The following is an 18,525-nucleotide window of genomic DNA, read 5'->3' on the forward strand; positions in this document are numbered from 1 at the left end:
CCAAATTGGTGTAAGAACTTAAAATTATGAAATATTCTACAAAATGGTATAAAACACAGGAAAATCCAAAATTCTTTGGCCTAGAAATTCACCTCCTTTGCGCCTACCTTTAGCACCTCCAGGGGGTGATAACGGGGTGTTACCGGCTTCGCAACCGGGTGCAACGATAGTACCGACACCCGCGAAATTGACATGGAGGTTTGTGGCAGTGGTAACCACTAGCACCACGCTCTCCTGAGCCCGGGGATCATGACATCATCCGACTGCGCAGTGCCCCGGTAGCGCCCCGGATCCGAACTTTGGTTCCGCCCTCTGCAGCATCGCCGGGCGATAACACCGACAGCTGCAGGAGGCGTTGTTAAGGAGACTGGCCGCTTGGGGAGCGGTATTTAAAGGTAAAGCCACTTGTGTCAATGAAAAACTTGTTTTCACCCCTTAGGTTGTTTTTTCAACTTTTTCCTGTGCTGTGATTGATTAGAATGCTTGGGGCTGATCATCGTGGATTGCGGCTGCTGTCGGCAGCGAAGGACATCGATTTAATGCAGAGCCTGCAGCGATGGCCCTTCCCTTCAAGGGAGGGAAGGAGCCTCCGTTCCTGGCAGCGCTGCCCTCGACATTGGGCAGCACGGCACCGCTACCGCCCCTCTTGCCGAACGTTAGCACTCCAAGGGAAGTGGTAGCGCTTGATTCAGTACTCCACTTCCTTCATGGAGCGCTAAACCTGAAGTTCGCGCCGGATTCACTGGCGTAGCGCCCAGCGCTACTTTTTCGTTACCGCTAAAGTTATCACCCCCATCGCAATTTCTCCCCCTTTATTTTCCCCCAAAGGATTTATTGGAAAAACCTGTAAGAATCCTTTAACTTTTAAGAGGAAATAGTTTCTGTTGGCAAAAATGCAATTTTCACATTGTCACAAAACAACTTGGGGTTGAAATGAATGAAGGTGGTTGCAGCCTGTGAACAACAACAAGTCAAAAGACACAAACTTAATGTCAGTGAAGTAGATGGGGGAGAAATTGGCTAACCCCCGTAAACAACAACAAAAACAACTTGTATTTATATAGCACCTTTAACATAGTAAAATGTCTCAACGCGCTGCACGGGAGTATTATAAGACAAAAAAAAATTGACACCGAGCAACATAAGGAGAAATTAGGGCAGGTGACCAAAAGCTTGGCCAAAGAGGTAGGCTTTAAGGAGCGTCTTAAAAGAGGAAAGAGAAGTAGAGAGGTGGAGAGGTTTAGGCAGGGAATTCCAGAGCTTAGGGCCTAGGCAACAGAAGGCACGGCCACCAATGGTTGAGTGATTATAATCAGGGATGCTCAAGAGGGCAGAATTTGAGGAGTGCAGAAATCCTAGGGGGTTGTGGGGCTGAAGGAGATTACAGAGATAGGGAGGGGCGAGGCCATGGAGGGATTTGAAAACAAGGATGAGAATTTTGAAATCGAGGTGTTGTTTAACCGGGAGCCAATGTAGGTCAGCGAGCACAGGGGTGATGGGTGAACGGGACTTGGTGCGAGTTAGGAAACGGGCAGCCGAGTTTTGGATCACCTCAAGTTTACGTAGGGTAGAATGTGGGAGGCCAGCCAGGAGGGCATTGGAATAGTCAAGTCTAGAGGTAACAAAGGCATGGATGAGGGTTTCAGCAGCAGATGAGCTGAGATAAGGGCGGAGAAGGGGAATGTTACAGAGATAGAAATAGGCAGTCTTAGTTATGCCACGGATATGTGGTTGAAAGCTCGTTTCAGGGTCAAATATGACACCAAGGTTGCGAACAGTGTGGTTCAGCCTCAAACAGGGAGAGGGATGGAGTCAGTGGCTAGGGAACGGAGTTTGTGGCAGGGACCGAAAACAATGGCTTTGGTCTTCCCAATATTTAATTGGAGAAAATTTCTGCTCATCCAGAACTGGATGTCGGACAAGCAGTCTGACAATTTGGAGACCATGGAGGGTCGAGAGAAATGGTAGTGAGGTAGAGCTGGGTGTCATCAGCGTACATGTGGAAACTGACGCTGTGTTTTCGATGATCTCGCCAAGGGGCAGCATGTAGGTGAGAAATAGGAGGGGACCAAGGATAGATCCTTGGGGGACACCAGAGGTAATGATGTGGGAGTGGGAAGAGAAGCCATTGCAGGTGATTCTCTGGCTATGATTAGATAGATAAGATTGGAACCAGACAAGCGCAGTCCCACCCAGCTGGACGACGGTGGAGAGGCATTGGAGAAGGATGGAGTGATCAACTGTGTCAAAGGCTGCAGACAAGTCAAGAAGGACGAGGAGGGATAGGTTACCTTTGTCACAGTCACAAAAGATGTCATTTGTGACTTTGATGGGAGCCGTCTCGGTACTGTGGCAAGGGCGGAACCTAATTGGAGTGGTTCAAACATGGAGTTGCGGGAAAGATGGGCACGGATTTGGGAGGCAACAACACGTTCAAGGACTTTGGAGAGGAAAGGGAGGTTGGAGGTAGGGCGGTAGTTTGCAAGGGGTCAAGGGTTGTTTTTTGAGAGAGGTGATGACAGCAGATTTGAGGAAGAGGTGGACAGTACCTGAGAAGAGATAGCCGTTAACAATATCAGCTAACATGGGAGCCAGAAAAGGAAGTTGGGTGGTCAGCAGTTTGATGGGAATAGGGTCGAGGGAGCAGGAAGTGGGTCTCATGGACAAGATGAGCGCAGAGAGGTCATGAGGGGAGATCAGAGAGAAACTGGAGAAAGATGTGAGTTCAAGGTTAGGGCGGGGGGAACCTTAGAGGAAGTTTGGCCCAGTGGGCTAGGGGAAGGAAGGGAAGTGGCAGAGGCAGCTGAACGGATGGTCTCAATCTTCGAGACAAGGAAGTCCATGAACTCCTCACACTTATTGTTGGAGATGAGGGTGGAGGAGACAGGGAAGAGGGGTTTAAGAAGACAGTTAGCAGTAGAGAATAGGAGCCGTGGTTTATCTTTGCATTCCAGAATTATTCTGGAGTAGTGAGCAATTTTGGCAGACGAGAGCAGGACATGATAATGCTTTATGTGTTCCAGCCAAATCTGGCAGTGAATGGCTAAACCAGTTGTCCGCCATACCCGTTCAAGTCTGAGTCCCTTGGACTTAAACAGGCATGAGGATCGCAGTATGCAATTAACCCGCGCCTGTTCATTGCATTGCAGGGAGCACGTTAAATTGGTGCTATCTGCACTTTTAAATGATTGCTGTGTGCAGCCAGCACTTCCCATGCTGTTCATTGGCTGCACACATCAGCAGGGGCTCGTTATTTTGAGTGGCTAACGTTACTTAAAGGCAGCCACAACACACCTCTTAAATGGGAACTCTTAAATTGTAGGCCTTCTGTGCATGTGTGCATGGGTTCCGGACCAGAGTCATGAACCATGTCATGAGTGGATAATTCTTGTCACCCAATAGCCAGCCTTTGACTCGCTGTGGTGGGACCAATACAGTTGGCACAGAGGACTGCGCAGAATGAAGGAATCGTGACTGCTGCCAGGCTAACGGGCACAGAGGACTGCGCAGAATGAAGGAATCGTGACTGCTGCCAGGCTAACGGGCACAGAGGACTGCGCAGAATGAAGGAATCATGACTGCTGCCAGGTTAACGGGCACAGAGGACTGCGCAGAATGAAGGGATCGTGACTACTGCAAGGCTAACGGGCACAGAGGACTGCACAGAATGAAGGAATCGTGATTGCTGCCAGGCTAACGGGCATTCACCTATCCGATGCATCTCCTATGGTCACACATGAGCTGCACATTGAGGGAATGGAATCCCTTTCGTTTCATGAAAATGGTCAAGTTCACATGAGGTGCACGCAAAGTGCGTGCAGTCAATGGCACCCTGCACCATGGGGAAGCCTGCAATCCGTGGAAACTCTTATGCTCGCTTTGCTTGCTTGTCAATGGCAAGAGAGAATGAGATGAAGCTGTTTCTCTTTGTATAGAGAGCCTCAGTGACCTCCCTTGTGCAGCAGAATACTGCAAACTGCGAGATATTGCTTATATCTCCAGCAGCAGTCTGGAAGGAGCCAGATGCATAAAAGCCAGGTGCAATGCTATCCTTGCCCAACGTTGAGGTTGCAGTTGCGGCTGCAGTAGTTGACAGATTTCAGTCACAACCTTTTTGTGAAGCGAAGGCTTCTCAAGTATTAGTCCTCGCTGAAGTTGAGGTAAGTGAATTGCTCCCTAAAGACCCTCAATGGATTTGGCTTCCTGCTGAGAATCCTTCGCCCCCCCCTCCTCCTCCTTCCGCTTCAAGCAGCTTGTCCTGCTCTGCATGGCCTCTCTTCATTCTCCCAGTCATGCTCAATTCCCAGAGGAAGCCCTTCAAGGCCACCCATGTCTGGAAGCAACTTGTTTCAGCACAAGCTTTTAAATCAACAAAAAAGGACTTCAGCATCAGCCAGACCACTCCCTATAAGAACATAAGAACATAAGAAATAGGAGCAGGAGTAGGCCAATCGGCCCCTCGAGCCTGCTCCGCTATTCAATAAGATCATGGCTGATCTGATTCTAACCGCCAATCTACTATCACAGAACCATCCCCTGAATCTAACAGAATTAGACACATGAAATAGGAGCAGGATCAGGCTACACGGCCCCTGGGCCTGCTCCACTACCCACAGGGCCATGTCCGATCCAAACCTAGACTCATGTCCAAATTCCTGCCCGCTCCCCGTAACCCTTAATTCCCTTTACTTCTAGGAAACTGTCTATTTCTGTTTTAAATTTATGTAATGATGTAGCTTCTACAGCTTTTTGGGGCAGCATATTCCATGGACCTACCACCCTCAGTGAAGTAGTTCCTCCTCATCTCAGTTTTGAAAGAGCAGCCCCTTATTCTAAGACTATGCCCCCTAGTTCTAGTTTCACCCATCATCGGGAACATCCTCCCCGCATCCACACGATCCAACCCCTTCACAATCTTATATGTTTCAATAAGATTGCCTCTCATTCTTCTGAACTCCAATGAGTAGAGCCCCAATCTACTCAACCTCTCCTCATATGTCCATCCCCTCATCCCCGGGATTAACCGAGTGAACCTTCTTTGTACTGACTCGAGAGCAAGTATGTCTTTTCTTAAGTATGGACACCAAAACTGTATGCAGTATTCCAGGTGCGGTCTCACCAATACCTTGTACAACTGAAGCAATACCTCCCTACTTTTATATTCTATCCCCCTAGCAATGAAAGCCAACATTCCATTGGCCTTCTTAATCGCTTGCTGCACCTGCATTCTAACCTTTTGAGTTTCGTGCACCAGGACCCCCAGATCCCTTTGTACTTCAGTACTTTCCAGTTTCTTGCCATTAAGATAATAACTTGCTCTACGATTTTTCCTGCCAAAGTGCATAACCTCACACTTTCCAGTATTGTATTCCATCTGCCAAATCTCTGCCCACTTACTTAGCTTGTCTATGTCCCCTTGCAGGTTTTTTATGTCCTCCTCCCTTCCATCTTAGTATCATCTGCAAACTTTGATATGTTACACTCGGTCCCCTCCTCCAAATCGTTAATATAGATTGTAAAGATTTGGGGACCCAGCACTGACCCCTGCGGAACACCACTAGTTACTGATTGCCAGTCTGAGAATGAACCATTTATCCCAACTCTCTGCCTTCTGTTAGATAGCCAATCCTCTATCCATGCCAGAATATTACCCCCAATCCCGTGATTTTTTATCTTAAGCAATAATCTTTTGTGTGGCACCTTGTCAAATGCCTTTTGGAAGTCTAAATACACTACATCCACTGGTTCCCCTTTATCCACCCTATATGTTACTTCCTCAAAGAACTCCAGCAAATTTGTCAAACATGACTTCCCCTTCATAAAACCATGCTGACTTTGTCCTATTAAATTATGATTATCCAAATGTCCTGTTACTGTCTCCTTAATAATGGACTCTAAAATTTTACCTACCACAGATGTTAGGCTAACCGGTCTATAGTTTCCAGCCTTCTGTCTACTGCCCTTTTTAACTAAGGGTGTTACATTAGCAGTTTTCCAGTCTGCCGGGACCTTTGCTGAGTCCAGGGAGTTTTGGAAAATTATTACTAATGCATCCACAATCCCTACCGCCACTTCCCTCAAGACCCTAGGATGTAAGCCATCAGGTCCAGGTGATTTATCCGCCTTGAGTCCCATTATTTTACCGAGTACCACTTCCTTAGTGATTTTGATCGTGTTTAGCTCCTCCCCCCCTATAGCCCCCTGTTTGTCCAGTGTTGGGATATTCTTAGTGTCCTCTACTGTAAAGACTGATACAAAATATTCATTCAGTGTTTTTGCCATCTCCATATTTCCCACCATTAATTTCCCGGTCTCATCCTCTAAGGGACCAATATTTACTTTAGCCACCCTTTTTCTTTTTATATAACTATAAAAACTCTTACTATCTGTTTTTATATTTTTTGCTAATTTACTTTCATAATCTATCTTCCCTTTCTTAATCAATCTTTTTGTTATTTTTTGCTGTCTTTTAAAGTTTTCCCAATCCTCTATCCTCCCACTAGATTTGGCTACCTTATGTGCCCTTGTTTTTAGTCAAATACTATCCTTAATTTCTTTACTTAGCCACGGCTGGCTGTCTTTTCTTTTACACCCTTTTCTTCTCAGTGGAATATATATTTTTTGGAAGTTGTAAAATAACTCCTTAAATGTACACCACTGATCATGTATCATCTTACCCTTTAATCTATTTTCCCAATCCACTCTACTCAATTCCGCTCTCATACCTTCATAGTCTCCTTTATTCAAGCTTAGCATGCTTGTTTGAGATCCAACCTTCTCACCCTCTAATTGAATATGGAATTCAACCATGTTATGGTCACTCATTCCAAGGGGATCCTTTACTAGGACATTTTTAATTAATCCTGTCTCGTTACACAGGACCAGATCTAAGGTTGCTTGCCCCCTGGTCGGTTCAGTTACATACTGCTCAAGAAACCCATCCCTAATACACTCAATGAACTCATCCTCAAGGCAGCCCTGCCCAATTTGATTTGTCCAATTAATATGATAGTTAAAATCCCCCATAATTATAGATGTTCCCTTATTACAAGCCTCAACTATTTCCTGATTGATACTCCATCCAACAGAGTTGCAACTGTTCGGAGGCCTATAGACTACACCCACTAGTGTTTAGATTATTCAAACTTTAGCCAAGTGGAGGAAAGCTCAAAAAAAGCATACACTTGCACCAGCAGCCAGAAGAAATAATCCAGCAATTAACCTGTGAGTAGTTCATGATCCCTTTAAATAGCGCTGGTGGGGAGACCTTCATTTCATTTAACGTGTGTTCAGGTGTGCGGGGTTAAGAAAGGGTATAGGTTGGAGCAGGGAGTTCAAAAATGGCAGCGCTGGTTGCCAAATCAGCGTTACACACTAATTGACATCATAATCTGCCTGCTCTGCATGCTGCCTGCGGTTGTTAGGTGCACGCACACAAACCCTTTTACCAAGATGGTGTCCGGCACACTTCTTGTCAGAAGTGTGCACGCGCATATCAGACCCCATTTTCAAGTGTTTGGAGGCTGCATAGCACCTAAAAATCTGGGGCTACACAGCCCAATTTCTCCCCTGATATCTTTGTTCTTAGAGTTCATAATGCTTGTATTTCTTTTAATTAGGTCTCATATATATTAAAATGCAATGGATGCCTGAAGATGAGTCTAGTCACAGGTTACGTTCCAAAACTTAAACATTTACTGAAGGCTATCATGAAGGCTGCTTGTGAAATGAATTCTGAGATGTCTGTTCCGAGCGGATAGGATTTTACAGCACAATGGTACTGTTAATTAGGAATAGCACACTTCAGGAGAGCTGAGATTCACTGCATGTAAACATGAATGTTAATATTGGAGACTGTCTTTCCATGGTTTTAACTGAATTGTGCGGGGAAAAGAAAAGGATCTCTATGACTGAAAATAATTTACTGGAGTTTTTTTTAACAAGGTAACATTCATTTTAACCCATGAATGTCTTAATTGTTTCCATATTTGACACAAATATTTTTTTAATTCCACATTTTGAGTCTTACAGGATGATGTTGCTTAACATCTCAATCAAAATTCAAAACATTAGAGGGCTGATTTTAACTGGGGGTGGGGGTTGTTTGGGCAGGGGCTGAGGTAGATGGCAATCTGTCCAGGTCTCCATAGCGTGAAGCCTGAGAGACTTTAACTCCTATGCATGTGCCTCGTCAATCACCCACCCAAATCCGGCAGGAAGTGATAACTGGCTGTCAGGCTGGAGTGGGACATTGTGCGGCAGGAGCTCGCAGCCGGGGACCCCGAAGAAGCAGACGCTGGCTCTCAGGTAAGTGGTTAATAGGTTGGTCAGGAGACCTTTGCAGTCAGCAGTGAGGGGGGAGCCCACAGCAGGAGGAGACCCAAGGTTTCCTTGTGGGGCATGGAAGTCTTCGGGCGGATGTCACTCTCGCTTGCTCAGAAGAGCAGGTTAAAAGCGCAACCCACAGGAAGGCAGTGGGATTGGTGTGGGTAAGTCGCATGGGCCATTTTAACTGCCCAGTGAAAGCCGGGCAAGCAGGGTTATAATCGGTCCTTAGGAACCTAACATTCCTTCTTTAGCTAAAAAACAGGGGAAAAGCATTTCTTTCTCCAATATTAATAAAATACTATTTAAATTTTGGGAATGTGTAGCTTTTGAATGAGATTTGTGAGAATGATTTTGTTACCAGCAACAAAAATGTAACAGCCAATGACAACATACCATAATAATGATCCCTTAACACTTCTGAAAGAGCTAACCATTATAAGCGTCTGAAAGATCAGTATTTCAATTATGGAATATGTAATTGTATGAGTATGAATGTCAATAGAGAAAAAGCCAGTTTACCAATGAGGCCCTGCAAGTGCTGTAAGCACAGTAATGGAGTAACACAAGCACTTTTTCAGTGGGGTAGGGGACAGACATGCAGAGCGTGTGGCAATATGTGGCAGACAAGGTCAACTGTGTCTATATGACACGGAGGACCTGGCAAGTAGTCTGGAAGAAGTGCACCACTTGCATATGAAGAATATGAAGGTAAGGGATGAATATTATATGCCGGCACAGACACGATGGGCCGAATGGCCTCCTTCTGTGCTGCATCAATCTATGATTCTATGAAGATTAAAGTAGCAGCACAGGATATATTTACATATGAAGGAAACTACTAATTGTAAAAAAAGGTATTTGCAAAAACATTGTACCGACACAGAGAATTGTTAGCATGATGTAGCAAGTAAGTAGAAGTGAAAATAGCAGGTTTATCCATATTATAGTACAAATACGATGATGAGATAGAGTGGTAGAAATTTGTCTGGGCCCATTTCAGGCAGCACACACCTGAACTGAGAGGCCCGAAGCTGGCACGAAGCTCGGCCTCGGACATTGTCTAAATAATTTTGGGGAGCTCCCAGCACCGGTACCAGTCGTGCCTCCACAGGCAGCTCAGCTGCCCTTCAGGAGGAGGAATTTTGGGCTGCGTGCCTCACTGACAGCAGTCTCAGGTGCTGGGGATGGGGAGAACAGCAGATGGCTTAGCCAATCGCCGCAGACAGCGGTCAGCATGAGTGCTGTGGAGCCGGGAAGAGCACTCCTGCTCCTCCTGATTCCCTATTCCTCCTGACTCCACATTTAAACTGATAAAAAATCTTTTACTTTCCTTTTTGGTGGTGGCCGCATCCATGATGAAAGGTCATCGACTTGAAACACCAGCTCTGTTTCTCTCTCCACAGATGCTGCCTGGCCTGCTGAGTATTTCCAGCATTTTCTGTTTTTATTTCAGTTTTCCAGCATCCGCAGTATTTTATACTTTGCTTTATTACTGATTATTCAATATTTTGTCAATGTAGGAATGTTCTACAGGAACACAGCTCATTTGTCTTTCTCGCAAAAGTAAACATTTCTATTCAGCACACGTAATGAGTCAACTGGCAAGTGCATCCAATGGCATTCTTCCCAATGCTTTTCACACCTGACTTCACTCCATCAGTGTCAGAGCATTTTTTTAACCATTAAACAATTTCCTGTTTACATTTTAGCCTGCGTCAGTTAGTAAAATAAACCATTTTGGTTCGTTCTAAGTACAATCAAATACAAAAAAATGCCATTTCCATTAACAATCCAGCTGATTGTTTTCTGACATTCCCACGACAACGGCTATTTGTTTTTATGTTGTTCCCTTGACAACGCAACAGTAGCTAGGTGGTTAGTAGGCAGCAATTGAAAAGAGTATGAGGATTGGTTAGAAGCTGCTACGATAGCAAAAGGTTAGGAAGACCAAAGCAAATGTTCACAAATGTTTAACCCAATTGAAAAGCTCAAAACAGCAGGAATAAATATTATTTCTGTGGCACTACTAAATATTGCAACGGTCCAAGTATCAACGTGATTTTGATGCATGCAATAAAAACAATAAAAAAGGACATATTAGGAGAGATGACCAAAAGCTTAGGTAAAGAAGTTCATTTTAAGGAGGAGCTTAAAGAAGGAGAGGGAGGTGGAGAGACAGAGGGCTTTAGGGAGGCAATTCTAAAGTGTAGGGCCTAGATGGCTGAAGGCACAACCACCCATGGAGGGGCAAAGGGAGGGGTGCTGCACGAGAGGTTTTTCAGTGGCCGTATGCTCTGAATCACCGGCATGCTGCCTCTGAGAAGCACAACAGCCTTGCAACTGCTCGCAGAAGATAACCAAAAATTTTAATTTGTTCTATTAGTCTAGACTGGATCGAAGCTAAGTCCAAAGGTGAGAGGGCAAGAGCAGGGTTCCTGCCTGTTGGCTCACGTGATGTTTTGAAGCTGGTTTGTGCTTTTTTCTTGCACTTTGTAAGGCCATGTCACACAGTTCTAATTTCAGGAATTTCAAGCTGAAAACAAACTAAAAACGCATGTAACTTGATAAATGTATAGCAGCGCTGAACTTTATGATGCAGAATGAAACTGAAATTCAGTGCATTGCATTCAAACTGTGGTTAGCAACAGTAACAAGTTACTAAGAGTAACCACACAAGTACAATTTTGATCACTAAGTCCAGTTTATAACAAATTCACATGTGAAGCAAAATTTTTGGCAAATATAAAGGGCCCAGACTACTTAATCATATTTCAAAACAACACTGGCCCCCGCTGACCTTGTGCTAATCTGGGATATGAAGTAGGAGATCAGCACTAAGCTGGAATAAGAGCCCAACGTCGGGTTCTACCATTTCAATTAATTTTAAAAGGAAAATAGGTTTAGGTTCTGTCCTTTTACCTTTGGAATTAGGCTCGATCCAGTCTAGATTGATGGGTCAAGAGACTCTTCTGTCTGCTGGCTGTAAGGGTCTAAGGGGTAAAAATTGGGTGGCGCCCCTTTTGAGGCGCTAACATTGACAAGGCGCTAGTTCTAGCGTCCCGAAAAGGTTAGCGCCCCTCCGCCGGAAGTTGAGTAGTAGCACCCCAAGCAGGAGGTGGCACACTACTGGAAGCATGCCACCTCCTTCTTGGGGTGCTACAACTGAAGATCGAGGTGCTACGTGCAACAGCACCACGCGTGTCGGCACGTAGCGCCGCGTCATTGCAGGCCTCCTCCCCTGATTAAAGGGGAGGGGCCTAGCGCTGTACGCACCGGGGCCCTGCTAGACCAGCGGGAAGCAGGGTGCTATGAAAACAGCCAAAAACTCAAGAGGAGTGCCGGGCTGAGCGATCGTGGCTGGCACCCCGAGAGAAAAAGGGGAAGGGAGCAGGTGCTGGCAGGCGGCCAAAAACAAAATGGTCGCCCGACACCTGCCCATTTTACTAGCGCCTCCGCCGCTGCAAAAACGCCCCTGACCCTGTCGGACATATTGTGCGGTGATAGGTTAGGGGTGCAAGGGAAGTTTGTGGCGGGGGTGCAAGCGGGGCGCTGCGCACGGTGATGACGTCATCACCAGCGGCGCAGCACCACAGGGCGCTACCAGCTGCCGCTGCCGCTAACCTCACGCTGAATTTCGCAGGAGGCGTTAACAGCGCCGCGTCCGGGCGCTAGAGGCGCAAATCAACCCAATTTTTCCCCCTAAGGGTTTGAACAGTCTCAATATAATTGTTATTAGGCACGTACCTACATCATAAAACTACTCACCATTCAACACAAATAAGCACTAAATCATCAGTCTCACCAAGGATGGCCATTTTGGGAAATAGAGAATAAAATAACACAGGCACAGGAGGAAGTAATCTTTTGAAGTTAATTTAAGGCTTAGAGGGACCATTAATTTGTATTGGGCCATGCTACACCTGACGTGGAGGTATTTGATGCCTGAAGGTATCTGAAGTGTCAGCTGTGGCTCAGTTGGTAGCACACTTGCCTCTGAGTCAGAAGATTGTGAGTTCCCACTCCAGGGACTTGAGCACATGAAGTTAGGCTGACACTGCAGTGCAGTGCTGAGGGTGTGCTGCACTGTCAGAGGTACCGTCTTTCAGATGAGACGTTAAACTGAGGCCCCGTCTGCTCTCTCAGGTGGATGTAAAAGATCCCATGGCGCTATTTCGAAGAGCAGGGGAGTTATCCCTGGTGTCCTGGCCAATATTTATCCCTCAACCAACATAAGAAAAACAGATTATCTGATCATTATCACATTGCTGTTTGCTGTGCGCAAATTGGCTGCCGCGTTTCCCACATTACAACACAGTGACTCCACTTCAAAAGTACTTCATTGGCTGTAAAGCATTTTGAGACGTCTGGTGGTCACGAAAGGTGCTATATAAATGCAAGTCTTTCTTTCTAAAATAGAAAGGTGTTCGACTTCCACCACTGACATCTCTTGGCTTGCTAAGTACAAAAAAATTAAACAAATCAAAGTGAACATATTGCTTGGTCAGGTACTATAACTTAATATTCTGCCTGCAACAGCATGCCCTGCAGAACAAACCATGGACTCACTGCTGTTACAAATGTCATGAGTCTACACTACTCTCTCTGGCTCAGCATCACCTGTCACATCCATAAGGAGAAATCCCACCAGCACTAGCCGTGCTGCTTATTGAGTGTGTGCCTGTTTGAAGGGGAGGTGCAGGGAGCGAGAAATCGGGCATCTATGACGCCACTTAAAGGCAGCTTGCACCTCTTAAAGGGGAGCTGCACTCTGGCACCAGGCAGGAGGGAGCACTTGTGAAGTGAGAAATGGCTGCAGGACCTGTAGATCAAGTTCCTAGATTTGCCAATGCAGCTGGACAGGAAGAGGGCGATCCTATTCCCCCGGGAGGGAGGAGGGCAGAAAGCTCTCCAGGCTAAACATCAGTCACCCGTGGGAAGAGGTGGCTGAGGAGGTTAATGCCAGGAAGTCAGCTGCAATGCTGAAAAACATTTAACAACCCCACCAGAGTTGTCAAGATCGGAATCCTATCTCTCAGCTTTCTCCTCACACCAGCAACCTCACTACTCACAAGACGTCCCTTCACTCTCCTACAATCACTGCACCACCCTTCACTCCACTTCCTTCTTCTCCTACTCTCACAGTCTGCATGCACCTCCTACTCTCATCACTACTGCAGCCCTCACACCTCACATTTTGCAGAACATTTGCACTATTCGACCATGACAGGCACATTCTCAAAACAGCTCACAAGGCTGTCACTAACACACTCCCTTCTTTCTTGCAGGAGAACCTCGCAAGCAGCAATAGGCAGCAGATGAATTAAAAATTGCTGTCGGCCAGATCGGGGCGGGAAAGGAATGCCTAAGTCCCCCTCTCCATTTTAACTGCCCCCTGCCTTGTTTCTACCAGGTGGAGGGAGTTAAAATTGACCCCAATATGTTTTTATTTTCATTCATTTTTTAAAAAGTGTGATTAATTTTTCTAATTGACAGTAGTCAGTTGTCGCTTAGGGTTGATTCAGCAGTAGTGTAGATTTCTGATGGGGACCAAAATAGAGGGTTGTTGAAGGCAGGAGTTGTTGGAAGCAAGAGGCATATTTCAGCTGACAAACTTGGCAGGACTATTTGTTTATTTATAATACTCCTGATTGGCAGATCTGCTGTTTCTGCTAGCAGTTTTTTTTAAGTGAGCTCTTTTCATTAAGAGCGCTCACCTCACTCATGTGTGGCTCTGTGCTGGGAGCAGGAAGGAAGGATGCATTGGGACTTGGCAAGTCAATGTCGGACCGCCTCACTGAATAGAGAAAAGGGGCCAGCAGGTCTGCTGAAAATGCTGAAATATAACCAAAATAAGGAAATGACTATTTAGAGCACCTTTTTACAATGGCTCTCCATTAAACCTTGTGTGAAAAGAAGCTAGAATAATGGAATGTATGGCTCCCTTACAAAGCTTGAGCCTTAATTTTCTCAATAAACCCCAATCAATGGCAACAAGGAGCTAAGAACCAGTGCCATCCAGTCCAATTAACAGAGAAGGAAAAAGTACAAATGACTGAGAGCCCAAAAAATACAGAGACAAACAAATCATGTGGAGAGGCACACTATTTTTAAAGGTAAATACAGATAAACAGAGTTTAAAACATTTCCACATCTCAGAACCATCAAAACAAACATACTGCCACCTGGAGGAATATATTTGAATCTCAAGCGGTATCTTTAAACAGGATGGATATCTGGAGAAACAGTGCTAAGAACAGTTATACTGCCACCTAGAGTGAAATAGAACCAATGACAGCTCCTAAGTGGTGAATATATATAATAATAACCTATTGGCAGATCTCTCACGGTGAGTCGGATGATTTGCTGTTTTATGACAATAGGACTGTTTATGCTACATAGGGAAAACTTCAAGGCCACTTATTTAAAGTGAGTCTTTATTTTTATTAAATGGTGTTGGGGGACAGGGTTAGCTGTGGGGAGGCAGTCATGAACTTTAGTAGCACTGGGGACAGTCCATCCCCCAGTGCTTCCAGAACCCAGAAGTCCTGGCTCAACAGCGTAATGCCAGTGCAAAATGACTCCATTTTAGGGCCCATTCTTTCCTCTGCCCCCTTTTAACCATTGAATAGCTCACTGCTTATTTTCCTTTATCAGTCATTTGTTTTCTTGCTTTCAGTTGCTGTATTTTTCCTCACCGTGCTCATGGGAGGAAACTTCAGAAATGTCTCTGACATCCCATGTGAAAGGAAATGGCAGCGGCACTCAGTGCCACAGTTTCTCATCCTTAAAACTACAGACCAGTGCGCTGAGAGAGGGCAGGAAATGTAACAGACCAGCCACTCTCCCTTTTCTTCCTTGGGCACCTTGGACACTAAAACAATGTTTACCCTCTAAAATTATTAGCAGCATAAGTCACCCTTCACACTACAATGTAGCTAAGGGCTTCACTAACTCAGCATCTTACAAATGTGTTTCCAGAACAAACTTCCATGAAAATAAATAGGACAAAAATGATGAAAAACTAAAGCAGTGCATGAAGTAGATTGCTTCTAATCAATTGCACATGGTTGCTCCACTTTTCTGAACTATTTTGTTCCCTATAAAAACCTACTGCTGCAGTCCCTCATCCTTTCAAAATTAATTCTATACTTGCGCAACGCCAAAGCAACTTGCCTTTAAGAACATAAGAACATAAAAAATAAGAGCATGAGTAGGCCATTCGGCCCCTCGAGCCTGCTCCGCCATTCAATAAGATCATGGCTGAACTTCTACATCCACTCCACTTTCCTGCACCATCCCCATATCCCTTGATTCCCCTAGAGTCCAAAAATCTATCAATCTCTGTCGTGACGACTTAATGACTGAGCATCCACAGCCCTATATTTTGGAGCCCAATACTGTGCACAGTACTCTAACTGAGGTCTTATTAAAGTGTTATACAGGCTCATCATTACCTCTTGGCTTTTATATCCTATAGCTCTTGAGATAAAACCTAGGAGGAAAAATTTGGTTGCGCCCACTTTGGAGCGCTAACTTCGCTGGGGCGCTAAAAGTTAGCCCCGCGCTGTAAATTGAGTATTAGCGCCCCAAGCAGGAGGCGGGGCGCTACTTGAAGCACTCCCCCTTACTCCTGGGGCGCTACCATTCAATATCGCGGCGCTATGTACAACAGCGCCACGCGCGTCGGGATGTAGCGCTGTGGTATTACAGGCCTCCCTCCCCTGATAAAAGGGGGGGGCCTAGCGTAGCGTACAGCGGGGCCCTGCTGGACCACCAGGGGGCGGGGTGCCGGGAAGAGAGCCCAGTACTCAAAAGGCGTGCCAGGCTGACCAATCGCGGCTGGCACCCCACGGGAGGGGGTGAGAGGGGGCCGGTGCTGGCAGGCAGCACAAAAAAAATGGCCGCCCGGCACCTGCCCTTTTATTTGCGCCGCCCCAGCCACAAAAATGCCCCCCTGACCCTGTTGGACATATTGTCCGGCGGTAGGTCAGGGGCGTTACCGAAGTTTGCGGCTGGGGCGCAAGCTGGGCGCTGCGCATGGCGATGATGTCATCGCCGGAGGCACAGCGCTGCCGGCTACTGCCGCCGCTAACCGCCCGCTGAATTTCACAGGACACATTAGCGGTGCTGCACCCAGGCACTAGGTGCTTTGCGCTCCATTAGCGCCCCACACAAAGCAACCCAATTTTTCCCCCCTAGAATTCTGTCAGCTTTATTTAGTCTTATCAACCTGAGGTCCTGCCTTTAATATTCTCTGAACTTATACTCATGTCTCTCTACTTTTCAACAGCACTGAGCCACTGTGACCCGCTGAGCATTTTTAACATATAATAGTCTTATTAAAATATAAGGACGATGTTAATGGAGAGATCAAAGTGCAATCACTTAGTTTGAAGACTCTGAGAAGCTACTTTTATAAGAGGACAGCACTGAACAATATGATTCACACCAGGTCAATTTATCTGCAATTCTAAAGCAGTATAAACTACAGAATAATGGATAATCGGGTGTGATCGTCAGATGTGTATCTCATTGAAGAGTTCTGATGACATCATAAACCATAAGAGTGATATTTAGGCAGTTCATGACTGTCGCCTGAACCCTAAGATGAGATAATGATAAGTGCCAGTAGATTATATGACTGTACATCACAGCCAGGCTTGTTAATACCCACCTGACCTACTCTGGATAGGGTAGAGTGGGAACCATGGGATATGAATTTGTCTTGGACGGCAGTGCGAAATGGGTGATAACAGTGCATTTTCCACTCCACCCCATTTTCTTTTCCAATGGTAAAACGGGCTGTTAATTTGCTATCGCCTGTTTTACGCTACCATTCAAGACAAATTAATACACCCAGGGCTATTTTTATTTCTTCATCCTTGCTCAAGGACACTCAGCCCGATTATGGTGCCCCACCATTGTCCTGATAGAGATGAGATATCTCAGCACAGACCGGAGACGGAATCTGGAACTTTTCAAGCTTGTGTGTGATGCTTCCTCTCTTTTTCTGAAGCTGGCCAGGTATGGCTATTTACGATGCATGATATATTTACCCCACGGACGCATTAGGAGAGCTACTTATGAGAGCAGTTTCATTTCATTTTTTTTTTGTATTCTGGCACTGGTGGATTCGTTCTGTACAATTGCTGTGTGATGATATCCTCACTGAAGAATGAAGAACGAATGATCATGAAATAATCACTGCAGTTTATGGAGCGATAATTTGCAGTTGATTACCAGAAAATAACATCATATTATAAGGGAATTAAGCCTCCAGTGTGTATTAGATCAGATTATTTTCTTCCAACTGCCACAATTAGAATGCTGAAAACAAAGATCAGCCTGTCTTGCTAATGATGTCAATAGCAGAACGTAGACTGTACGCTCAGTGAGAAAGGCTCTTTACTTTATTCAGTGCACATATATCTGAAAGTATGACTAACCAAGAAAAACAGTGAAAAGCAACATTGTGCTGCACAGTTTCAGCTGTCTGATAGTGATTTTGTTTTGTTTACAGTGCATGCAGTTCAGGAGAAATTTTAAAACAAATAAGGCACTAAAATATAATGGAGGGTAATTTTAACGCCCAAAAACAGTTGAGTTGGGGTCGGGTGAGATGTAAAGATTTTTTAAATCTCAAACCTGCCCCCAACCCGCCCACTTCCAGGTTTAACGGAGGTGGGACAGGGGACGGGCAGCCAACCCGCTCCCGGGAGACAGGTTGTCCATTTAAATATTATAATGAGGCTGGGAGTCTCACAGTTAACCTGTCTTACAGGTTTAACACTGGCTGGCCGGGTTTCCCAGGCCTCGGGTAACCCGACAGCTCAAGGGGAGGCGAGGGCAGCAATGCTTGTGGGCCAGGAGGAGCAGGAGTGCTTTTTCCCAGCCCACCAAGCCTTCCTGCTTCCCTGCCATCAGAACCCTGCTCGCAGTGGATTTTCCTTATTTCTTAAGGCTAAAGGGATCAAGGGATATGGGGAGAAGGCAGGGACAGGGTACTGAGTTTGGATGATCAGCCATGATCTCATTGAATGGCGGAGCAGGCTCGAGGGGCCGAATGGCCTACTCCTGCTCGTATCTTCTATGTTTCTAACCCCACCATCCCATCCAAAGACCCCTCCCCGGGATCCAGGATCCGACATCCCCCACCCCCCATCCCCGGGATCGGACCCCCAGGATAGGAAATCGAAC

The sequence above is a fragment of the Somniosus microcephalus genome, chromosome 14 (assembly GCF_052327205.1).
Source record: "Somniosus microcephalus isolate GS21.2 chromosome 14, FLI_Smic_1.0, whole genome shotgun sequence".
NCBI classification, from domain to species: Eukaryota; Metazoa; Chordata; class Chondrichthyes; order Squaliformes; family Somniosidae; genus Somniosus; species Somniosus microcephalus.